This window comes from Ranitomeya variabilis, chromosome 1, assembly GCF_051348905.1.
Source record: "Ranitomeya variabilis isolate aRanVar5 chromosome 1, aRanVar5.hap1, whole genome shotgun sequence".
Lineage (NCBI taxonomy): Eukaryota > Metazoa > Chordata > Amphibia > Anura > Dendrobatidae > Ranitomeya > Ranitomeya variabilis.
In genome coordinates, this window is record NC_135232.1 from 125822864 (window position 1) to 125848011 (window position 25148).

The following is a 25148-nucleotide window of genomic DNA, read 5'->3' on the forward strand; positions in this document are numbered from 1 at the left end:
ATTTAAATTGCCAACAAGTTTATATACACCTTCTACCTTGTTTTACAGTACCATATAACGGTTGTTAGTTTGGTTACATTTTCCCAAAAATGAGGAAGTCTGGTGGAAGAGGCCATGGGCGGTCATTGCCAGCTGGTAATGATGGTGGTGGTGGTGGTGGAGCATCTGGTAGTAGTGGGTGCAGTGGTTCCTGAAAAGTTATCTGGGGTTTCCAGCCCTGCTCCTGAAGGTGCGAAGACTTTGCTCGCACATCCGCCGGTCGCCCGTACACTCCAGCCGTATGCAGAACCATCAGCGAATGCTGAAGCTTCCCGAGCACTGCCTAGTAATCGACATTGCAACAAGGTGGAACTCCACACTGCACATGCTTCAGAGGCTTTGCGAACAGAGGCGTGCTGTAATATATTTGTGGGAGGATACACATACACGGGCAGGCAGTTGGATGGCAGACATGGAGTTGTCAGGTGTGGAGTGGTCGAATCTACAAGACCTCTGTCAAGTCCTTCAGTGTTTTGAGGAATGCACATGGCTGGTAATTGCAGACGACGCCATCATAAGCATGAGCATCCCACTAATGCGTCTGCTGATGCAAAGTTTGACGCACATTAAGGAGCAGGCGTCTGCAGCCGAGGATGAGGAAAGCCTTGATGACAGTCAGCCATTGTCTGCTCAGGGAACTCTCCTGGATGAGGTGGCGGATGAAGAGGAGGAGGATGATGGGGATGAATATTTATGGGAGGAGGATGCTTCTCAGGGGGCAATAGAAACTGGTGGCGTTGCAAGGTCAGGTTCAGGGTTTTTGCGGAAGACAAGTGATGTTGATTTGCAAGAAATTGCTCCTCAACCCAGCACAAGCAGTGTATTGACACCTGAAACATTGGCCCACATGGCTGATTATGCCTTGCGTATACTAAAAAGGGACCCCCGCATTATAAAAATGATAACCAATGACGATTACTGGTTGGCCTGCCTCCTGGATCCATGCTACAAAGGCAAATTACAAAATATCATGCCACATGAGAACCTTGAGCAAATATTGGCTACCAAACAAGCAACTCTTGTAGACCATTTGGTTCAGGCATTCCCAGCACACAGCGGCGGTGATGGTTCTCACACGAGCTGCAGGGGGCAACATGGCAGAGGTGTTAGAGGTGCACAAATCAGAAGTGGCGTTGGACAGAGGGGTTTTATGACCAGGTTGTGGAGTGATTTCGCAATGACCGCAGACACGACAGGTACTGCTGCATCAATTCAAAGTGACAGAAGACAACATTTGTCCAGTATGGTTACAAACTATTTTTCCTCCCTTATCAATGTTCTCCCTCACACGTCATTCCCCTTATTATATAGGAATGATTAATTTGATGATTACTGGGCATCTAAAATAGACACCTGGCCTGAATTGGCAGAATATGCATTACAGTAGCTCGCTTGCACAGCTGCTAGTGTGCTATCAGAAAGCGTCTTTAGTGCTGCTGGTTCAATACTGACCGAAAAAAGGACTCATCTGGCTACCCAAAATGTTGATGATCTAACCTTCATTAAAATGAACCAATCATGGATTTCAAATTATTTTGCCCCACCTTCCCCTGCTGACATGTAGCTTGCCTGAAAAATGTCTTGCTTTTAGCTTCCTCTTACTGACTGCTCCAATTCCTCCATTTGCAGCTGCTGAATGTCCACCATAGGCCATTTTTTTACCTCCCTAAATGGGCTGACTCCCCCCACAGGGCCGTGCTCACCACCTAGCGCAAGCACCCGTGCGAGTGCCATTTGCCTGCACAGGTGGGTGTGCCCATTCTTGGGCGACGGCACTGGCACCAGGTCCCTCATAGTACAATGAAGTGTTGTTGATGGTGGTGGTGCACAACCATTGTCAGACACACCATCGTAATATGAGGGGCCCTGTGCCAGTACCGCCGCCCACGAGAGAGTGTTCCCCCCCTGGTCGAACAGTGCTCTACCACTTGCAATACTTACCTCTCCCTGCTCCACCACAGTGTAACCTGTGCTGATAAATCCTTCAATGGCACTGTCAATACAAATTTGTTTTAATGATAGATGATAGTTAAAATATACAGGGGCCCTGGCCTCCATTTAGACCATTTAATACTTTGCGCCAACTACCACTGTCTGCTACTCAGCAGAGGAGGAGCCCACCCCTGTACGTAGCTATGCCACCTGTTTATTTTGGAAAAAAAAATTTGCAGACATTTACCTCACTTTATTATTTTGGCCTACTAACTGTCAGCCACTCCTTACAGTTGTCCTCCAAACAAAGCTATGCTGCCAGTTTACTGCTGTTACCAATTTTGAACTGCATTTAGCCTACTTACTTTTTTGGGCCTACTAACTGTGTCTGCCACTGCCACTCCTTACAATTGTCCTCCGCTGAACAACGCTATGCCGCCAGTTTACTCCTGTAACCCATTTTGAACTGCATTGAGCCTACTTTTTTATTTTAGGCCTACTAAGTCTGTCCGTGCCACTCATTACAATCATCCTCAACCGAACAACGCTATGCCGCCTGTGTACCCCTGTAACCAATTTTAAACTGCATTTGGCCTGTTTGGTTGGGCCTACTAACGGTGTCTGCCACTGCTTGTTGTTCTCCTCCACTGAACAAAGCTGAGCTTCAATTTTCAGCCTATATCAAATATTAAACTGCATTTTGCCTACTTGTTTGGTTGGGCCTACTAACGGTGTCTGCCGTTGCTTGTTGTTCTCCTCCACTGAACAAAGCTGAGCTTCAATTTTCAGCCTATATCAAATATTAAACTGCATTTGGCCTACTTGTTTGGTTTGGTCTACTAACGGTGTCTGCCACACCTTGCTTTTCTCCTCCACTGAACAAAGCTGAGCTTCAATTTCAGCCTATATCAAATATTAAACTGCATTTGGCCTACATGTTTGGTTGGGTCTACTAATGGTGTCTGCCACTCCTTGCTTTTCTCCTCCACTGAACAAAGCTGAGCTTCAATTTTCACCCTATATCACATATTAAGCTGCATTTGGCCTACTAGTTTGGTTGGGCCTACTAACAGTGTCTGCCGCTGCTTGTTGTTCTCCTCCACTGAACAAAGCTGAGCTTCAATTTTCAGCCTATATCAAATATTAAACTGCATTTGGCCTACTTGTTTGGTTGGGTCTACTAATGGTGTCTGCTGCTCCTTGCTTTTCTCCTCCACTGAACAAAGCTGAGCTTCAATTTTCAGCCTATATCAAATATTAAACTGCATTTGGCCTACTTGTTTGGTTTGGCCTACTAACGGTGTCTGCCGCTCCTTGCTTTTCTCCTCCACTGAACAAAGCTGAGCTTCAATTTTCAGCCTATATCACATATTAAACTGCATTTGAACTACTAGTTTGGTTGGGCCTACTAACGGTGTCTGCCGCTCCTTGCTTTTCTCCTCCACTGAACAAAGCTGAGCTTCAATTTTCAGCCTATATCACATATTAAACTGCATTTGGCCTACTTATTTGGTTAGGCCTCGGACTCAGCTGAGCATGTATGGACGGTAGGACTGTTTCCGAGCCCTGCTTGGCCAGCGGATGATATGGCTCGGATCCCAGCTGGTAGTGGACTAGATTGCTCAACCCTGTGCTTGGTTAGCGATTTGGATTTCTGGAGCAATGAACTCTGCTGCTTGTGAACTGGGACTTACCGCCTTTCCCAAGAAAAGTTTCTGTGTACTTTTTTTGGGACTTCAGAAGAGGGGGCTTTAAGAGGGGATAATATCACGCTGTTCTGTCTGTTTCTGGTTTTTGGCGTGACAATGCATATCTTTGCTTTAACCCTTTACTCTTTTCCCCCTAATTTGAGCTGGGATACTGTTGTCTGTTACCTGGATGGAGCCTTCTCAGTTCCCTGCTCTGCTGCACAGCCATACATGGGTGGTTAGGTCTTTTCTATTGCATGACCTTCCTCATGTGCAGTCCCTGGTTGCTGCTGTTGAAGCTGTCCGCGGGTTGAGGTTGGTCGGCTTGTAGCGTCTATGGGCTGGGCCACATCAGCAGCTGCAGCTGATCGTGTCAGTTATAATAGTTACATAGTTACATAGTTATTAAGGTTGAAGGAAGACTGTAAGTCCATCTAGTTCAACCCATAGCCTAACCTAACATGCCCTAACATGTTGATCCAGGGGAAGGCAAAAAAACCCCATGTGGCAAAGAGTAACTCCACCATGGGGAAAAAAATTCCTTCCCGACTCCACATACGGCAATCAGACTAGTTCCCTGGATCAACGCCTTATCAAGGAATCTAGTGTATATACCCTGTAACATTATACTTTTCCAGAAAGGTATCCAGTCCCCTCTTAAATTTAATTAATGAATCACTCATTACAACATCATATGGCAGAGAGTTCCATAGTCTCACTGCTCTTACAGTAAAGAATCCGCGTCTGTTATTATGCTTAAACCTTCTTTCCTCCAGACGTAGAGGATGCCCCCTTGTCCCTGTCTCAGGTCTATGATTAAAAAGATCATCAGAAAGGTCTTTGTACTGTCCCCTCATATATTTATACATTAACATAAGATCACCCCTTAGTCTTCGTTTTTCCAAACTAAATAGCCCCAAGTGTAATAACCTATCTTGGTATTGCAGACCCCTCAGTCCTCTAATAACCTTGGTCGCTCTTCTCTGCACCCGCTCCAGTTCAGCTATGTCTTTCTTATACACCGGAGACCAGAACTGTGCACAGTATTCTAAGTGTGGTCGAACTAGTGACTTGTATAGAGGTAAAATTATGTTCTCCTCATGAGCATCTATGCCTCTTTTAATACATCCCATTATTTTATTTGCCTTTGTAGCAGCTGCCTGACACTGGCCACTGAATATGAGTTTGTCATCCACCCATACACCCAGGTCTGTCACACTGCAACTCTGCAGGTAAGTGCAGACTCCACTAAATGGCAGCAGAGTGGATAGAGGGATGAAATCCTGCTCAGAGCAGACCAGCGGAACTGCAGCGAGGCTAGCAGCAGTTGTTTCAGAATGGTCAGAAAAGCCACGTAGATACCAGAGAGTAGTTTAGTTCCAAGGAAAATTCCAAACATGGAGTTAAAGGAGCGCCAGAAGGTCAGTACCGGTACGTAGCAGAAGTATCAGAATGGAGAGATAGAAGCAGGTCAGAGCCAAAGCAGAGTTGAGTACAAGGGAATCCAAACAAACAGGGACAAACAGAGTTAGGGGCGGGAAGAGACGAACGAACAGACATGGTCAAAGTCAGCTAAACGCAGAAGGACAAATCAGGGATGACCAGAGCTAGCTACACATGCCGTAGGCAGGAAATATAACTGACACTGCCTTCAGGATGCAGCGCAGCTAAATAGCAGACCTAACACCGGAACGAGGCAGAGAAAGTTGACCCCTGACATGACCAGACTGGGAAAGAAGAGACAAGACCCAAAACCCAGTCTGGATCATGACAGTCATGTACATTGGCAGAGTCGCTGAGGTGCCAAAACAACAGAAACCCCCTATACGTGAGCTCATTTTACAAAGTATACACCCAAATGAATTCATCTAGTGGTGAAGTGTGTGGTGAAGAAACAATAAATTACATTTTTACCACTAAAATGTTGTTTTATTCTCAAGTTTTTAATTTTTTCAAGGGCTAATAGGATTTTTTGTAAAAATACACTGAAGTCCATTTTTTCCTGAATGCACCAATACTCTGCATTTAAAAGGGAAATGTTTTTCAGGCACAGTGCAAAGCTCAGAAGGCAAGGAGATTTTACTGTTATGGTTTGCAGGTGCCATGACCCACTGGGAGAGGTCATGAGGTGCCCAAACAGCAGAATTCCCCATAAGTGACCCCATTTTACAAACTACACCTTTCAATTAATTCATCTAGGGGTGCCTTGTGTTGTGAATTCTGCTTTTGGGCTCCCTCCGGTGGTTGTAGGTGGTAATGCAGTTGTCCCTGAGTTGCAGTCCTGGTCAGGTGTATCTGCTGATTGCAGTTCTGACTGGGGTATTTAGGCGTGCAGGATTCATTAGTCCTTGCCAGTTGTCCATGGTTGTTGGGAGGTTTTGGTCCTGGTTTGGTTCCTTCTGCCTTCTGCCAAATCAGCAAAGATAAGTGTCTGGTTTTGTTTCTGTGGCACACATGCTGTGTGCTTAATAATTCTGTGCTATTCAGTGTTTTTTTTGTCCAGCTTAGATTGTGTCAGTATTTTCTCAGTCTTGTTTAATTCTCTGGAGTGGCAGATATACATTCCATGTCTTTAGTTAGATTGTGGAACTTTTTGTATTATCTGCTGTGGATATTTTTGGAAGCCTTTTAATACTGACCGCTTAGTATTCTGTCCTATCTTTCCCTATTTAGCTAGAGTGGCCTCTTTTGCTGAATCCTGTTTTCTGCCTGCGTGTGTCTTTCCTCTCCTACTCACAGTCAATATTCGTGGGGGGCTGCCTATCCTTTGGGGTTCTGCTCTGAGGCAAGGTAGTATTCCTATTTCCATCTATAGGGGTATTTAGTCCTCCGGCTGTGTCAAGGTGTCTAGGGTTTGTTAGGCACACCCCACGGCTACTTCTAGTTGTGGTGTTAGTTCAGGTTTTGCGGTCAGTACAGTTTCCACCTACTCCACAGAAAGTTCATGCGGCTCCAAAGTCACCGGATCATAACAGTACAACTGGCCCACTGAGTTAAATGCATCTCAGAAGAAGGGAAGAAAGGTGTTGAGTCATTTTTTTTTCTGCAGTTTGCTTTGCCTTTTCTTCCCTCTTTTTCTCTGGGTGGCTAAGGAGTCTTGTGTTAGCATGGATGTTCAGGAATTAGCTTCTCGTGTAGACCAGCTTGCTGCTAGGGTACAGGGAATTTCTGATAATATTGTTCAGACTCCTGTTTTAGAGCCGAAGATTCCTACTCCTGATTTGTTTTTTGGTGACAGGTCCAAATTTTTGAGTTTTAAAAACAACTGTAAACTGTTTTTTGCTTTGAGACCTCGATCCTCTGAGGATTCTATTCAGCAGGTTAAAATCGTCATTTCCCTGCTGCGTGGTGATCCACAGGATTGGGCATTTTCCCTGGAATCTGGGAATCCGGCTTTGCTTAATGTACATTCCTTTTTTCAGGCTTTAGGACTATTATATGATGAACCTAATTCCGTGGATCAAGCGGAGAAGACCTTGTTGGCCCTATCTCAGGGTCAAGAGGCGGCAGAATTGTATTGTCAGAAATTTAGAAAATGGTCTGTGTTGACTAAATGGAATGATGATGCTTTGGCTGCAATTTTCAGAAAGGGTCTTTCTGAATCCGTTAAAGATGTTATGGTGGGGTTTCCCACGCCCGTCAGTCTGAGAGATTCTATGTCTTTGGCCATTCAGATTGATCGGCGCTTGCGGGAGCGCAGAACTGTGCGCGCTGTGGCGTTGTCCTCAGATCAGAGTCCTGAGCCAATGCAGTGTGATAGGATTCTGTCTAGGACAGAATGACAAGGACTCAGACGTCAGAATAGGTTGTGTTATTATTGTGGCGACGCTTTTCATGTCATTTCAGTCTGCCCTAAACGGACAAAGAGGGTCGCTAGTTCATTTACCATCAGTACTGTACAACCTAAATTTCTGTTATCGGTGTCCCTGATCTGCTCATTGTCAACATTTTCTGTCTTGGCGTTTGTGGATTCAGGCGCCGCTTTGAACTTAATGGACCTTGAGTTTGCCAGGCGTTGTGGTTTCCCCTTGCAGCCCTTGCAGAACCTTATTCCTTTAAGGGGCATTGATGCTACACCTTTGGCTAAAAATAAGCCCCAGTTTTGGACACAGGTAACCATGCGCATGGCACCAGCCCATCAGGAAGATTGTCGATTTCTGGTATTGCATAATTTACATGATGCTATCGTGTTGGGTTTTCCGTGGTTGCAGGTACATAATCCTGTGTTGGATTGGAAGTCTATGTCTGTGACTAGTTGGGGTTGTCAGGGGGTTCATAATGAATTTCCTTTAATGTCCATCTCCTCTTCTTCCTCTTCAGAAATTCCAGAGTTTTTGTCTGATTTTCAGGATGTATTCGATGAGCCCAAGTCCAGTTCTCTTCCACCACACAGGGACTGTGATTGTGCTATTGATTTGATTCCAGGCTGTAAGTTTCCTAAGGGCCGACTCTTCAACCTGTCTGTGCCGGAACATACCACTATGCGGAGTTATGTTAAGGAGTCTTTGGAGAAAGGGCATATTTGGCCATCTTCTTCACCGATGGGAGCGGAATTTTTTTTTGTTGCTAAGAAGGATGGCTCCTTGAGACCCTGTATTGATTATCGCCTCTTGAATAAGATCACGGTCAAGTTTCAATACCCTTTACCTTTGTTTTCCGATTTGTTTGCTAGGATTAAGGGGGCTAGTTGGTTTACGAAGATTGACCTTCGGGGGACGTATAATCTTGTTCGTATTAAGCAGGGTGATGAATGGAAAACTGCATTCAATACGCCCGAAGGCCATTTTTAATACCTTGTGATGCCGTTCGGGCTCACTAATGCTCCATCTGTTTTTCAATCTTTCATGCATGATATCTTCCGGACTTATATTGATAAATTATTGATTGTATATTTGGACGATATTTTGATTTTTTCTGATGATTGGGAGTCTCACGTGGAACAGGTTAGGATGGTATTTCAGATCCTTTGTGACAATGCTTTGTTTGTGAAGGGGTCTAAGTGTCTCTTTGGGGTGCAGAAGGTTTCTTTTTTGGGTTTTATTTTTTCTCCTTCATCTATTGAGATGGATCCGGTTAAGGTTCAGGCCATTCATGATTGTATTCAACCCACGTCCATAAAGAGCCTTCAGAAATTTTAGGGTTTTGCAAATTTTTATCGCCGTTTCATTGCTAACTTTTCCAGCGTGGTTAAACCCTTGACCGATTTGACGAAAAAAGGCGCTGATGTGGCGAATTGGTCCTCTGCGGCTGTTTCTGCCTTTCAGGAGCTTAAACGTCGATTTACTTCTGCTCCGGTGTTGCGCCAACCGGATGTTTCCCTTCCATTTCAGGTTGAGATTGACGCTTCTGAGATTGGCGCAGGGGCCGTTTTGTCCCAGAGGGATCATGTTGGTTCCTTGACGAAACCGTGTGCATTCTTTTCCCGTAAATTTTCGCCTGCTGAACGCAATTATGATGTCAGCAATCGGGAGTTGTTGGCTATGAAGTGGGCATTTAAGGAGTGGCGACATTGGCTTGAGGGAGCTAAGCACCGTATTGTGGTCTTGACCGATCATAAGAATTTGATTTACCTCGAGTCTGCCAAGCGGCTGAATTCTAGACAGGCTCGACGGTCCTTGTTTTTTTCCCGTTTGGATTTTGTGGTCTCGTATCTTCCGGGTTCCAAGAATATTAAGGCTGATGCCCTTTCTAGGAGTTTTTTGCCTGATTCTCCTGAGGTCCTTGAACCGGTCGGCATTCTGAAAGAAGGGGTGGTTCTTTCTGCTATTTCCCCTGATTTACGACGGGTTCTTCAGGAATTTCAGGCTGACAGGCCTGATCGTTGTCCAGTGGGGAAACTGTTTGTTCCTGACAGATGGACTAGTAGAGTGATTTCTGAAGTTCACTGTTCTGTGTTGGCTGGTCATCCTGGTATTTTTGGTACCAGAGACTTGGTTGGTAGGTCCTTTTGGTGGCCTTCTTTATCACGTGATGTGCGTTCTTTTGTGCAGTCCTGTGGGACTTGTGAGCTGCCAAGCCTTGTTGTTCCCGTGCTAGTGGGTTGCTTTTGCCATTGCCGGTCCCTGAGAGGCCCTGGACACATATTTCTATGGATTTTATTTCTGATCTTCCAGTTTCCCAGAGGATGTCGGTTATCTGGGTTGTTTGTGACCGGTTTTCTAAGATGGTTCATTTGGTGCCTTTGCCTAAATTGCCTTCCTCTTCAGATTTAGTTTCGTTGTTTTTTCAGCATGTGGTTCGTTTGCATGGTATTCCGGAGAATATTGTGTCTGACAGAGGTTCCCAGTTTGTTTCTAGGTTTTGGCGGGCCTTTTGTGCTAGGCTGGGCATTGATTTATCTTTTTCCTCTGCATTTCATCCTCAGACAAATGGCCAAACCGAGCAAACTAATCAGACCTTGGAGACTTATTTGAGATGCTTTGTGTCTGCTGATCAGGATGATTGGGTGGCCTTTTTGCCATTGGCCGAGTTTGCCCTTAATAATAGGGCTAGTTCGGCTACTTTGGTTTCGCCTTTTTTTTTAATTTTGGTTTTCATCCTCGTTTTTTTTCTGGGCAGGTTGAGCCTTCTGACTGTCCTGGTGTGGATTCGGTGGTTGACAGGTTGCAGCAGATTTGGGCTAATGTGGTGGACAATTTGGTGTTGTCTCAGGAGGAGGCTCAACGTTTTGCTAACCGTTGTCGGTGTGTTGGTTCCCGGCTTCAGGTTGGGGATCTGGTCTGGTTGTCTTCCCGCCATGTTCCTATGAAGGTTTCTTCTCCTAAGTTTAAGCCTCGGTTTATTGGTCCTTATAGCCTTATAGGATTTCTGGGATTATTAATCCGGTGTCTTTTCGATTGGCGCTTCCGGCCTCTTTTGCTATTCCCTCTGTTAATCCTCCGGCCCCTGTGTTGGTTGATGGGGAGTTGGAGTATGTGGTTGAGAAGATTTTGGATTCTCGTTTTTCGAGGCGGAGGCTTCAGTATCTTGTCAAATGGAAGGGTTATGGCCAGGAGGATAATTCTTGGGTTTTTGCCTCTGATGTCCATGCTGCTGATTTGGTTCATGCTTTTAATCTGGCTCGTCCTGATCGGCCTGGGGGCTCTGGTGCGGGTTCGGTGACCCCTCCTCAAGGGGGGTACTGTTGTGAATTCTGCTTTTGGGCTCCCTCCGGTGGTTGTAGGTGGTAATGCAGTTGTCCCTGAGTTGCAGTCCTGGTCAGGTGTATCTGCTGATTGCAGTTCTGACTGGGGTATTTAGGCGTGCAGGATTCATTAGTACTTGCCAGTTTTCCATGGTTGTTGGGAGGTTTTGGTCCTGGTTTGGTTCCTTCTGCCTTCTGCCAAATCAGCAAAGATAAGTGTCTGGTTTTGTTTCTGTGGCACACATGCTGTGTGCTTAATAATTCTGTGCTATTCAGTGGTTTTTTTTGTCCAGCTTAGATTGTGTCAGTATTTTCTCAGTCTTGTTGGATTCTCTGGAGTGGCAGATGTACATTCCATGTCTTTAGTTAGATTGTGGAACTTTTTGTATTATCTGCTGTGGATATTTTTGGAAGGGTTTTAATACTGACCGCTTAGTATTCTGTCCTATCTTTCCCTATTTAGCTAGAGTGGCCTCTTTTGCTGAATCCTGTTTTCTGCCTGCGTGTGTCTTTCCTCTTCTACTCACAGTCAATATTCGTGGGGGGCTGCCTATCCTTTGGGGTTCTGCTCTGAGGCAAGGTAGTATTCCTATTTCCATCTATAGGGGTATTTAGTCCTCCGGCTGTGTCAAGGTGTCTAGGGTTTGTTAGGCACACCCCACGGCTACTTCTAGTTGCGGTGTTAGTTCAGGTTTAGCGGTCAGTACAGTTTCCACTTACTCCAGAGAAAGTTCATGCAGCTCCAAAGTCACCGGATCATAACAGCCTTGATCATATTGATATCACAGGTGTAACAGAATTTTATACCATTAGGCAGTGAAGAAAAAATAACTAGATTTTTAACAACAAAATTTTGTTTTAGCCCCAGATTTTACATTTTCACACAAGAAGTGGGTAAAAATGGCACCAAAATGTATCCCACAATTTCTAATGAACAAGGCAATACCCCATATTTTCCTAGAACAGTTTGAGGACTCCATATATAGAGCCTCTAATTGTTAGAAGAGCAGAATCCCCCCTCAAGTGACCCCATTTTGGAAACTATACCCCTTGGGGTATTTTCCACAAACAAGTATTAATGAATGTTGCCAAGTGAAAATTGCAAACTACCGTTGTAGTGAACAATACACTGTAATGACCAGTATGTTGGAGTCACCAGTACGCTATGCACAGCCTCTGCTTCTGGAGGCTTGCACCCTTAAGACAGGTGGCCTCTCATTGCTTCAAAAATGCCAAACGTTGATGCTATATGTGGCTTGAGTACACTGTGAGGCTCAGAAGAGAGGGGGATTTGGATTTGAGAGCAAAAAATTTGCTGAATTTCTTTTGGTTGGTGAAGAGCCATTTCACTTTTCCAGAGCCTTTGTATAACCATTAACATGGAAGCCTCCTATATTTCCATTAACAGATGACAGACCTGAGTGGGTACTTGCTTTTTTTGTGGATTGAGATGAAACTTTTATTGGCAACATTTTATAAAATGTTTTGGATCTCAGTTATCCGGCGCTTTACACTGACCACTTAATTTGGGGTTTCAATTTAAATCATTGAGTGAGAAAAATCAGATGAAACCCCGAGGGATACATTCACTATGAGACAGCAGAGTTACTCTGTACTCTGTCTGGCCTCTGTTCACCTGTGTCATTTTCAGAAATGCACAAAACTGTGGCAGATGGCACTTTTATGCAATCCTAAAAAGACGGACACCGCCAGATCATAAGTCAGACAGTTCACATTTCCTCCATCTCCCTCATTATCGGCCATTTTCCGCCTTCTGTTCTGTCTGAATTATGTATTTCAGAGATTTACATGGAAACCCCGATGCAAGCGCTCAACGCAGGATAAATGTGCACCAAGCCTTTCTGCGATCTTTGGGAGGCAGAATGAAACAATCAACAGCACGTGAAGAATTGTTTTTATGCATTTTTTACGCCATTTCTTGTGTGGTATAAATGATTAGGCAACTTCATTCTTTGCTTCTTCATCATGCGCTAGTATAAACCTGTTATCGTGTGTGTGTGGATGTATGCCTGTTCTGGTGATTGCTCCTTAATCATTCCCATTCCTAGTGTTGTTGAATGCTCGTGAATGTTGGAGTTACCTAGCGCATGAAAGTGCTATCCTAGAAACAAGAGCACGATCCTACTGTGTCCACCAGCAGCGACCACCAGTGCGGTGCTGTACGCAATCAGTGCACTTTCCTAGTCCTAGTTAAGGTGGTTATTGGCATCTGCCAGAGAGGCGCTGTATGCACTTTGTGTGGTAATCTTTAATCAGTCCTGACAATCGGTCAGTGTAGGGTGAGAACTCCCGCTTGATCTCAGCATGTGACTCAGGGCGTCCTCAGGCGCGGGCTCAAAAGCCACCGAGGGTCAGAACAAGATCAATCACCGGCATAGTGGGGGTGAGTTTCAGGGATCATACTAGCGTCCATCAGCTGCATCTTGTGACTGCTAACAGGGCACTGCATTTCCTTTGCTTCCCTGTGACTCTGTGAAGCAACAGAGTTTGCATTAGTTCATACCAGGTGACGGAACCCGTGTTTATTCTGGCGTAGTACCACCATATAGTGCCGCCATTACCTAACAGCAGGTTCCATCTCTGCACGGTTGACCCCGGGCTGCGAACGCACCTTTTACTATCTTTATATTTATTTGGAGCATTCCGCCAGCCCTAACTATGTGAAACCGGCCTTAGAATGTAAATCGGATGCTAGGTGTTAAAAATCAAATTGTACTTGCATGAAAAATGCATGACACTTGCATTACACTTGTCCAACTTTGCAGGAACAAAATTGGAACCAATTTTAAAATTGCTAGTGTGACTCCAGCCTTACGTGCGCACGTAGAGTATTTGCTTGCAGAAATATCTGCAGGGTTTCTTCATCTCTTGGCAGCAAAAACGCTGAGTCAAAAGCGCATATTTTGCCTCTTTTTTGCCGTGTTTTTTGTCTTGGTTTTGTACGCGTTTTTGTGCTGCAATGAACGCTTTGTTGAGGTAAATAAAGATATTGAAAAAAAAGGTTTATGTAATTTCTTGGTTCAACACCTGCTTTTTCATTCTGATGCAGTAGGGCTTGGTGTCAGCAGCTGAAATTGACACAAATGCTTAGGTTTAGTAGTGAAAAGCTGTCAGTCAAACACCTTCATTACTAAACTGGAAAGTAAACACACACACATGCGTGCATGCACGCATGCTTGCATACACTGTAGCCAGCCTAAGTAGCCATTAACAGAATGAACCTTCATAGGCAGTAACCAAACAGCAACTGTTAGCTTTTACAAAAAAAATTTAAAAAATTGCATGGGCTCCCACATAATTTTCATAACCAGCAGACAGAAAGCTGACGCTGAGGGCTGATCTTAATATTCTGGGAGGAGCCAATAGCTAGAAAGGTTCCCAGGCTATTAATATCAGCTCACAGCTGCTTGCTTAGTCTTTACTGGCTAGTTTACAGTGGGACCACAGAAAAAAAATTGACATAGGGTCTCTCTATAAAATCTAACTAGCAAAGACTAGGCAGGCAGCTGCAGTCTGATATTAATTGCCTAGGAAGAGGCCATGGATGTTGGCCCCTTCCCAGACTGAAAACATCAGCTCTCAACCGAACCCGAAAAGGCGCATCTGTAAGATGCGCCAAATCTGGTGCTTACCCTCGCTCTTCCCACATGCCCTGTGGCAAGTGGGATAATGGTTAGGGGAGTTGATGTCACCTTTGTATTGTCAGGTGACATCAAGGTAACAGGTTAGTAATGGAGAGGAGTCTATAAGTTCAACTTTTGCCTCATCAATCCACAGAATATTCTACTAAAAATCTTGGGAATCATCAAGATGTTTTCTAGCAAAACTAGGATGAGCCTTTATGTTCTTATCGCTTAATAGTGGTTTGCATCTTGGAACTCTTCCATGCAGGCCATTTTTGCCCAGTCTCTTTCTTATGGTGGAGTAATGAACACTGATTTTAACTGAGGAAAGTAAGGTCTGCATTTCTTTGGTTGTTGTTGTGGGGTCTTTTGTGACCTCTTGGATGAGTCGTCACTGTGCTCTTGGAGTAATTTTGGTAGACCAGCCAATCCTGGGATGATTCACCACTAGTGTTGAGCGATACTTTCCGATATCGGAAAGTATCGGTATCGGAAAGTATCGGCCGATACCGTCAAAATATCGGATCCAATCCGATACCGATACCCGATCCCAATGCAAGTCAATGGGACGAAAATATCGGAATTAAAATAAACCCTTTATACACTTGTAGGTTCATTCTACATGAAGGAAAACAACTAAGAATAATGTAGGATGTATTGGGGGACGTGGCGGAGACATTAAAGGCACAGAGGTTTAGCCCAATGTAATAGAATAGCAGGATTTTTTTTTTTTTGGATGACGTTCGGCGTTAGAAAGAATTTGACTATGTTAATTTTTTTTTATTTTTTATGCCACATATTGATGTTTCACTACTTCAACGCCCTTCACCTTCTTTTTTTCTTCTCCCACGCTTTCTTCTTCATTATCCTCATCATCAGCTTCTTTGACATCAACTTCTTCACCTTATTCATCTTCTTCTTCATCTTCTACCTATTATTTTTTGGGTTACATTGTTCATATTCTTTTTATTTTACTATTATCTTCATCATATTCTACTTCTTCATCATATTCTTATTTGTGACAGGCATTCCTGTAGTTGTTATCTATAAAAGTTTGAAGATTACACCTTCCGTTCTGCCTGTCACAAAACAGTTACATTTGTCCGCGTTCAGTTTGGCCTGCAGCATCAGGCTTTATCCAGGGGCACCACGAGGAGGAACGGACTCACCCCCATACACTGCTTAGTCTTCTTCTGCTTATAATTTAGATAATATTTTTTGCTCTGATATTTAGTGTTATGCTTAATGTTCTTCTGCTCTTTGTTCTGCAGCCTCTTGTTCTTCTGCTTCTAGGTCTTCCAGTTCGTCGTCGTCTCCAGGGTCGTCGTCTCCCGGGTCGTCGTCATCGGGGTGGTCTTCAGGGTCGTCGTCTCCGGGGTCGTCGTCATCACGGTGGTCTTCAGGGTCATCGTCTCCAGGGTCGTCGTCATCACGGTGGTTGTCGTCTCTGGTGTCGTCGTCATCTTAGGGGTGTTCTTCCGGGTCATCGTGTTTAGTCTCTTGAACTTGGAAATGTAGCAGAAGGTACAAGAAGGCTGAGAAAATGCCGAGAACCAGCTGATGGAACTGGAACTCGGATGGCTACCCAAAGGTCCAAGAGCCAATGGAACTACCGAGGACCAGCTGACGTTACTGGAACCCGGTTACTAAGCAGGAGGTACCCGTGCCTGAAAGCACTACCAAGGACCACCTGACGTTGGTGGAACTCGGATACCCAGAGGGAGGCACCTAAGCCAAAGGCTCTGCCCGGAACCAGCTGACGGTACTGGAACCAGGATGGGGAGCAGAAGGTACAAGAGCAAAAGACAGTGCCGAGAACCAGCTGACGGTGCTGGAACCCGGATGGGTAGCCGAAGGTCTAAGAGCCAATGGAACTACCGAGGACCAGCTGACGTTACTGGAACCCGGTTACTAAGCAGGAGGTACCCGTGCCTGAAAGCACTACCAAGGACCACCTGACGTTGGTGGAACTCGGATACCCAGAGGGAGGCACCTAAGCCAAAGGCTCTGCCCGGAACCAGCTGACGGTACTGGAACCAGGATGGGGAGCAGAAGGTACAAGAGCAAGTGTCTGCGTGGCTTTTGCAGGACACGATGCCGGCTGCACAGCAGGGGAACAGCTGGCGGTGCTGAACCCCACTGACACATTGGCTGGTGTTTTTCTCTGTGCAGCTAGCAGTACCGGGCCCCAACTGGCGGTGTTGGAGCCCGGGGTCAGCAGGAGGAGGAGAGGGAGCAGAGTGTAGGCCGAAGCCTGCACTGGCGGCAGCTTTGGGTCTGTTGTGCCTGCGTGGCTGTTGCAGGACACGTTGCCGGCTGCACAGCAGGGGAACAGCTGGCGGTGCTGAACCCCACTGACACATTGGCTGGTGTTTTTCTCTGTGCAGCTAGCAGTACCGGGCCCCAACTGGCGGTGTTGGAGCCCGGGCTCTGCAGGGGGAGCAGAGTGTAGGCCAAAGCCTAATCGAACCAATTTCAAAGGTAACCTTTAACCCCCCCTCAGGGGTTACAAAGTAGAAGAGCCACAGCTTATGCAGCAGTAGTGGTGCACAAGTCAAAGGTTGCTCTTTTAATTTGGCTCCTTGCACACGCTGAATGGAACACGTATAACATTTAGCCCTTTATACAGTCAAACTGTGTTGGAGGCGCGAGTTCCCTTTGTAATGAGACGCAGCACAGATGTCAAGAATCCCACCTTGGTGCTGGGTGCAGCCTCCTGAGCGTTGTTATTTGCTGTACAGGAGTCTGCGCTGTCGTGTTATCCCCTGGCCTAGCGCTGTTAGCGCTGCCCATCTTCTGACCTCATTTAATGTTGGCTGGTGCGGTTCGCGATGCCCATGAATCACAGCCCCGCAGTGTATTGACATAGTTAAAACACTGCGGGGCTGGGATTCATGGCCTGGCGCAGTACATATGTTCGCCTCTCGCTTGGGTTCTTACACCTGCTTCAGACTATGTGGCGTCAGCTGATCCCTTATCGCATGCCACGGCCATGAAGCCGCACAGTCTGAAGAAGGCGGAAGGAGATGAGGGACAGGCGAACTGATGCACTGCTCATGCCCATCAAACACACCCTCGCAGTCCCAAGAAATAAGACACCGAGGGGCGTTGTGTGGGTCAGGGCGGCCGCAGAGGCGCAGGCAGCCAAACAATGATGCCAGAAGACGGGCAGCGCTACCAAGGGGGTTGCAGCGTGTCATTACAAAGGAAAGTCACACCACCGGGACGGTTAAATGGTCACACAGAGGACACATTTTAGACGTGTTTTCCGTTCCACATGTGCGAGGAGAATACGTTTATGAGCCACCTTGCACACATGCAGCATTACCGCTGTACAAGGTGGCCTTAAAAACGTACAAACGCCTGGGGGAGGGGGGACAGGTTCCCTTCAATTTCAGTTCTGGTGTCTGCGTGGCTTTTGCAGGACACGATGCCGGCTGCACAGCAGGGGAACAGCTGGCGGTGCTGAACCCCACTGACACATTGGCTGGTGTTTTTCTCTGTGCAGCTAGCAGTACCGGGCCCCAACTGGCGGTGTTGGAGCCCGGGGTCAGCAGGAGGAGGAGAGGGAGCAGAGTGTAGGCCGAAGCCTGCACTGGCGGCAGCTTTGGGTCTGTTGTGCCTGCGTGGCTGTTGCAGGACACATTGCCGGCTGCACAGCAGGGGAACAGCTGGCGGTGCTGAACCCCATTGACACATTGGCTGGTGTTTTTCTCTGTGCAGCTAGCAGTACCGGGCCCCAACTGGCGGTGTTGGAGCCCGGGCTCTGCAGGGGGAGCAGAGTGTAGGCTGAAGCCTAATCGAACCAATTTCAAAGGTAACCTTTAACCCCCCCTCAGGGGTTACAAAGTAGAAGAGCCACAGCTTATGCAGCAGTAGTGGTGCACAAGTCAAAGGTTGCTCTTTTAATTTGGCTCCTTGCACACGCTGAATGGAACACGTATAACATTTAGCCCTTTATACAGTCAAACTGTGTTGGAGGCGCGAGTTCCCTTTGTAATGAGACGCAGCACAGATGTCAAGAATCCCACCTTGGTGCTGGGTGCAGCCTCCTGAGCGTTGTTATTTGCTGTACAGGAGTCTGCGCTGTCGTGTTATCCCCTGGCCTAGCGCTGTTAGTGCTGCCCATCTTCTGACCTCATTTAATGTTGGCTGGTGCGGTTCGCGATGCCCATGAATCACAGCCCCGCAGTGTATTGACATAGTTAAAACACTGCGGGGCTGGGATTCATGGCCTGGCGCAGTACATATGTTCGCCTCTCGCTTGGGTTCTTACACCTGCTTCAGACTATGTGGCGTCAGCTGATCCCTTATCGCATGCCACGGCCATGAAGCCGCACAGTCTGAAGAAGGCGGAAGGAGATGAGGGACAGGCAAACTGATGCACTGCTCATGCCCATCAAACACACCCTCGCAGTCCCAAGAAATAAGACACCGAGGGGCGTTGTGTGGGTCAGGGCGGCCGCAGAGGCGCAGGCAGCCAAACAATGATGCCAGAAGACGGGCAGCGCTACCAAGGGGGTTGCAGCGTGTCATTACAAAGGAAAGTCACACCACCGGGACGGTTAAATGGTCACACAGAGGACACATTTTAGACGTGTTTTCCGTTCCACATGTGCGAGGAGAATACGTTTATGAGCCACCTTGCACACATGCAGCATTACCGCTGTACAAGGTGGCCTTAAAAACGTACAAACGCCTGGGGGAGGGGGGACAGGTTCCCTTCAATTTCAGTTCTGGTGTCTGCGTGGCTTTTGCAGGACACGATGCCGGCTGCACAGCAGGGGAACAGCTGGCGGTGCTGAACCCCACTGACACATTGGCTGGTGTTTTTCTCTGTGCAGCTAGCAGTACCGGGCCCCAACTGGCGGTGTTGGAGCCCGGGGTCAGCAGGAGGAGGAGAGGGAGCAGAGTGTAGGCCGAAGCCTGCACTGGCGGCAGCTTTGGGTCTGTTGTGCCTGCGTGGCTGTTGCAGGACACGTTGCCGGCTGCACAGCAGGGGAACAGCTGGCGGTGCTGAACCCCACTGACACATTGGCTGGTGTTTTTCTCTGTGCAGCTAGCAGTACCGGGCCCCAACTGGCGGTGTTGGAGCCCGGGCTCTGCAGGGGGAGCAGAGTGTAGGCCGAAGCCTAATCGAACCAATTTCAAAGGTAACCTTTAACCCCCCCTCAGGGGTTACAAAGTAGAAGAGCCACAGCTTATGCAGCAGTAGTGGTGCACAAGTCAAAGGTTGCTCTTTTAATTTGGCTCCTTGCACACGCTGAATGGAACACGTATAACATTTAGCCCTTTATACAGTCAAACTGTGTTGGAGGCGCGAGTTCCCTTTGTAATGAGACGCAGCACAGATGTCAAGAATCCCACCTTGGTGCTGGGTGCAGCCTCCTGAGCGTTGTTATTTGCTGTACAGGAGTCTGCGCTGTCGTGTTATCCCCTGGCCTAGCGCTGTTAGCGCTGCCCATCTTCTGACCTCATTTAATGTTGGCTGGTGCGGTTCGCGATGCCCATGAATCACAGCCCCGCAGTGTATTGACATAGTTAAAACACTGCGGGGCTGGGATTCATGGCCTGGCGCAGTACATATGTTCGCCTCTCGCTTGGGTTCTTACACCTGCTTCAGACTATGTGGCGTCAGCTGATCCCTTATCGCATGCCACGGCCATGAAGCCGCACAGTCTGAAGAAGGCGGAAGGAGATGAGGGACAGGCGAACTGATGCACTGCTCATGCCCATCAAACACACCCTCGCAGTCCCAAGAAATAAGACACCGAGGGGCGTTGTGTGGGTCAGGGCGGCCGCAGAGGCGCAGGCAGCCAAACAATGATGCCAGAAGACGGGCAGCGCTACCAAGGGGGTTGCAGCGTGTCATTACAAAGGAAAGTCACACCACCGGGACGGTTAAATGGTCACACAGAGGACACATTTTAGACGTGTTTTCCGTTCCACATGTGCGAGGAGAATACGTTTATGAGCCACCTTGCACACATGCAGCATTACCGCTGTACAAGGTGGCCTTAAAAACGTACAAACGCCTGGGGGAGGGGGGACAGGTTCCCTTCAATTTCAGTTCTGGTGTCTGCGTGGCTTTTGCAGGACACGATGCCGGCTGCACAGCAGGGGAACAGCTGGCGGTGCTGAACCCCACTGACACATTGGCTGGTGTTTTTCTCTGTGCAGCTAGCAGTACCGGGCCCCAACTGGCGGTGTTGGAGCCCGGGGTCAGCAGGAGGAGGAGAGGGAGCAGAGTGTAGGCCGAAGCCTGCACTGGCGGCAGCTTTGGGTCTGTTGTGCCTGCGTGGCTGTTGCAGGACACGTTGCCGGCTGCACAGCAGGGGAACAGCTGGCGGTGCTGAACCCCACTGACACATTGGCTGGTGTTTTTCTCTGTGCAGCTAGCAGTACCGGGCCCCAACTGGCGGTGTTGGAGCCCGGGCTCTGCAGGGGGAGCAGAGTGTAGGCCGAAGCCTAATCGAACCAATTTCAAAGGTAACCTTTAACCCCCCCTCAGGGGTTACAAAGTAGAAGAGCCACAGCTTATGCAGCAGTAGTGGTGCACAAGTCAAAGGTTGCTCTTTTAATTTGGCTCCTTGCACACGCTGAATGGAACACGTATAACATTTAGCCCTTTATACAGTCAAACTGTGTTGGAGGCGCGAGTTCCCTTTGTAATGAGACGCAGCACAGATGTCAAGAATCCCACCTTGGTGCTGGGTGCAGCCTCCTGAGCGTTGTTATTTGCTGTACAGGAGTCTGCGCTGTCGTGTTATCCCCTGGCCTAGCGCTGTTAGCGCTGCCCATCTTCTGACCTCATTTAATGTTGGCTGGTGCGGTTCGCGATGCCCATGAATCACAGCCCCGCAGTGTATTGACATAGTTAAAACACTGCGGGGCTGGGATTCATGGCCTGGCGCAGTACATATGTTCGCCTCTCGCTTGGGTTCTTACACCTGCTTCAGACTATGTGGCGTCAGCTGATCCCTTATCGCATGCCACGGCCATGAAGCCGCACAGTCTGAAGAAGGCGGAAGGAGATGAGGGACAGGCGAACTGATGCACTGCTCATGCCCATCAAACACACCCTCGCAGTCCCAAGAAATAAGACACCGAGGGGCGTTGTGTGGGTCAGGGCGGCCGCAGAGGCGCAGGCAGCCAAACAATGATGCCAGAAGACGGGCAGCGCTACCAAGGGGGTTGCAGCGTGTCATTACAAAGGAAAGTCACACCACCGGGACGGTTAAATGGTCACACAGAGGACACATTTTAGACGTGTTTTCCGTTCCACATGTGCGAGAATACGTTTATGAGCCACCTTGCACACATGCAGCATTACCGCTGTACAAGGTGGCCTTAAAAACGTACAAACGCCTGGGGGAGGGGGGACAGGTTCCCTTCAATTTCAGTTCTGGTGTCTGCGTGGCTTTTGCAGGACACGATGCCGGCTGCACAGCAGGGGAACAGCTGGCGGTGCTGAACCCCACTGACACATTGGCTGGTGTTTTTCTCTGTGCAGCTAGCAGTACCGGGCCCCAACTGGCGGTGTTGGAGCCCGGGGTCAGCAGGAGGAGGAGAGGGAGCAGAGTGTAGGCCGAAGCCTGCACTGGCGGCAGCTTTGGGTCTGTTGTGCCTGCGTGGCTGTTGCAGGACACGTTGCCGGCTGCACAGCAGGGGAACAGCTGGCGGTGCTGAACCCCACTGACACATTGGCTGGTGTTTTTCTCTGTGCAGCTAGCAGTACCGGGCCCCAACTGGCGGTGTTGGAGCCCGGGCTCTGCAGGGGGAGCAGAGTGTAGGCCGAAGCCTAATCGAACCAATTTCAAAGGTAACCTTTAACCCCCCCTCAGGGGTTACAAAGTAGAAGAGCCACAGCTTATGCAGCAGTAGTGGTGCACAAGTCAAAGGTTGCTCTTTTAATTTGGCTCCTTGCACACGCTGAATGGAACACGTATAACATTTAGCCCTTTATACAGTCAAACTGTGTTGGAGGCGCGAGTTCCCTTTGTAATGAGACGCAGCACAGATGTCAAGAATCCCACCTTGGTGCTGGGTGCAGCCTCCTGAGCGTTGTTATTTGCTGTACAGGAGTCTGCGCTGTCGTGTTATCCCCTGGCCTAGCGCTGTTAGCGCTGCCCATCTTCTGACCTCATTTAATGTTGGCTGGTGCGGTTCGCGATGCCCATGAATCACAGCCCCGCAGTGTATTGACATAGTTAAAACACTGCGGGGCTGGGATTCATGGCCTGGCGCAGTACATATGTTCGCCTCTCGCTTGGGTTCTTACACCTGCTTCAGACTATGTGGCGTCAGCTGATCCCTTATCGCATGCCACGGCCATGAAGCCGCACAGTCTGAAGAAGGCGGAAGGAGATGAGGGACAGGCGAACTGATGCACTGCTCATGCCCATCAAACACACCCTTGCAGTCCCAAGAAATAAGACACCGAGGGGCGTTGTGTGGGTCAGGGCGGCCGCAGAGGCGCAGGCAGCCAAACAATGATGCCAGAAGACGGGCAGCGCTACCAAGGGGGTTGCAGCGTGTCATTACAAAGGAAAGTCACACCACCGGGACGGTTAAATGGTCACACAGAGGACACATTTTAGACGTGTTTTCCGTTCCACATGTGCGAGGAGAATACGTTTATGAGCCACCTTGCACACATGCAGCATTACCGCTGTACAAGGTGGCCTTAAAAACGTACAAACGCCTGGGGGAGGGGGGACAGGTTCCCTTCAATTTCAGTTCTGGTGTCTGCGTGGCTTTTGCAGGACACGATGCCGGCTGCACAGCAGGGGAACAGCTGGCGGTGCTGAACCCCACTGACACATTGGCTGGTGTTTTTCTCTGTGCAGCTAGCACATCTGGGCCCCAACTGGCGGTGTTAGAGCCCAGGGTCAGCAGGAGGAGCAGGGGGAGCGGAGTGTAGGCCGAAGCCTGCACTGGAGCAAGTTGAAAGGAAACCTTTAACCCCCCCCCCAGGCGTTTGTAGCTGGAAGAGCCATCGTGTACAGCACTAATGCTGGAAAAGGTAAACTTAGCTCTTTTAATTATGGTCCTTGCAGATGCTGAACCTAACACTTATGAAATGTGTCCCCTCACAGCGTTCAACCGTCCGGTAGGTGGAACTTTCCTTTGTCATGTGACGCAGCACAGCCGTCATTTTTACCCCCTTGTCGCCGTGCGCCGCCTCCTCAGCGTTGTTTGAATCTGTCCCGGAGCCTGCGCTGTTAGGTTACCCCTTGGCCATGCACACATTTTGCGCTGCCCGTCTTCTGACATCATTTGCTGTCAGGCTGGCTGCGCCTGTGCGTGTGCGCTGTCCGAGATTCAGCCTTGCGGTGTCGTCTAATGTAATCCCACCGCGGGCCTGGGATCCGTGTCCATGCGCAGTGCATATCCTCGCCTCTCACTCCCCTCCCTACGGCTTCTTAAGACTGTGCGGTGTCACGGCCGTGGCATGCTATTAGGGATCAGCTGACACCGAACAGTCTTTAGAAGCCGTAGGGAGGGGAGTGAGAGGCGAGGATATGCACTGCGCATGGACACGGATCCCAGGCCCGCGGTGGGATTACATTAGACGACACCGCGAGGCTGAATCTCAGACAGCGCACCCGCACAGGCGCAGCCAGCCTGACAGCAAATGATGTCAGAAGACGGGCAGCGCAAAATGTGTGCATGGCCAAGGGGTAACCTAACAGCGCAGGCTCCGGGACAGATTCAAACAACGCTGAGGAGGCGGCGCACGGCGACAAGGGGGTAAAAATGACGGCTGTGCTGCGTCACATGACAAAGGAAAGTTCCACCTACCGGACGGTTGAACGCTGTGAGGGGACACATTTCATAAGTGTTAGGTTCAGCATCTGCAAGGAGCACCACGAAAAGAGGCACTTTTTCCCTTTGCATCATTACTGCTGCACAAGGTGGCTCCTTCAGTAACAAACGCCTGGGGGGGGGGGGGGGACAGGTTCCCTTAAATTTAACTTGTTGTGCCTGCGTGGCGGTCGCAGTACACGTTGCCGTATACACAGCAGGGGAACAGCTGGCGGTGCTGAACCCCACTAACACATTGGCGAGGTGTTTGGCTCTGTGCGTACAGCACTTCTGGACGGCAACTGGCGGTGTTGGAGCCCAGGGACAGGTGGAGGAGGAGGAGGTTGGAGGAGGTAGGAGGGATTGCCACACACACAGCAGGGGAACAGCTGACGTTACTGAACCCCAATAACAGAGGAGGGACTGTTGACTGTGCGTACAGCACTTCTGGACGGCAACTGGCGGTGTTGGAGCCCAGGGACAGGTGGAGGAGGAGGAGGTTGGAGGAGGTAGGAGGGATTGCCACACACACAGCAGGGGAACAGCTGACGTTACTAAACCCCAATAACAGAGGAGCGACTGTTGACTGTGCGTACAGCACTTCTGGACGGCAACTGGCGGTGTTGGAGCCCAGGGACAGGTGGAGGAGGAGGAGGTTGGAGGAGGTAGGAGGGATTGCCACACACACAGCAGGGGAACAGCTGACGTTACTGAACCCCAATAACAGAGGAGGGACTGTTGACTGTGCGTACAGCACTTCTGGACGGCAACTGGCGGTGTTGAAGCCCAGGGGCAGGTGGAGGAGGAGGAGGTTGGAGGAGGTAGGAGGGATTGCCACACACACAGCAGGGGAACAGCTGACGTTACTGAACCCCAATAACAGAGGAGGGACTGTTGACTGTGCGTACAGCACTT